This window comes from Corvus brachyrhynchos, unplaced genomic scaffold (assembly GCF_000691975.1).
Source record: "Corvus brachyrhynchos isolate BGI_N302 unplaced genomic scaffold, ASM69197v1 scaffold787, whole genome shotgun sequence".
Classification (NCBI taxonomy): domain Eukaryota; kingdom Metazoa; phylum Chordata; class Aves; order Passeriformes; family Corvidae; genus Corvus; species Corvus brachyrhynchos.
In genome coordinates this window covers 257,623-258,747 of record NW_008239142.1, presented here as the reverse complement: position 1 = coordinate 258,747, position 1,125 = coordinate 257,623, and positions in this window count along the sequence as shown.

Sequence of the window (1,125 nt, the reverse complement as noted above, 5' to 3'; positions counted from 1 at the left end):
CTGACCCTCAGAGCTGCCCCCCCCTCTACGTCCTCTGGAGGCTCCACAGTGAGTGGGGAATGGGGGTATGGGAATGGGGATTTGGGATTGGGGATATGGGAATGGGGATTGGGATATGGGGATTTGGGATTGGGATATGGGAATGGGGATTTGGGATATGGGAATGGGGATTGGGATATGGGAATGGGGATAGGGGAATGGGGATTGGGATATGGGAATGGGGATTTGGGATTGGGGATATGGGAATGGGGATTGGGATATGAGGATAGGGATTTGGGATTGGGATATGGGAATGGGGATAGGGGAATGGGGATTGGAATATGGGAACGGGGATTTGGGAATGGGGATGTGGGATTGGGATATGGGAATGGGGATTTGGGAATGGGGGTTTGGGATTGGAATATGGCAATGGGTATTTGGGAATGGGGATTTGGGAATGGGGATGTGGGAATGGGGATATGGGAATGGGGACATGGGATTCGGGATGTGGGATGGGGATAGGGGATGGGGATGTGGGAATGGGGATGTGGGAATGGGGATGTGGGATTGGGGATTTGGGAATGGGATATGGGAATGGGGATATGGGAATGGGAATGTGGGATTGGGATATGGGAACGGGGATTTGGGAATGGGGATTTGGGAATGGGGGTTTGGGATTGGGATATGGCAATGGGGATTTGGCATTGGGGATAGGGGAATGGGGATATGGGAATGGGGATGTGGGAATGGGGATGTGGGAATGGGGATATGGGAATGGGATATGGGAATGGGGATTTGGGAATGGGGGTTTGGGATTGGAATATGGCAATGGGTATTTGGGAATGGGGATTTGGGAATGGGGATGTGGGAATGGGGATATGGGAATGGGGACATGGGATTCGGGATGTGGGATGGGGATAGGGGATGGGGATGTGGGAATGGGGATGTGGGAATGGGGATATGGGAATGGGATATGGGAATGGGGATTTGGGAATGGGGATTTGGGATTGGGACATGGGGATGGGGATAGGGGATGGAAGGAGTGGGGCTCAAGAGCAGAGAGCGGGGTCGGGGACCCCTCGGGGTCACTCTGGCTCAGCCTTTGGGGTCCCCCAGGTAACCTCCCCTCGCGGCTGCACCCCTGGG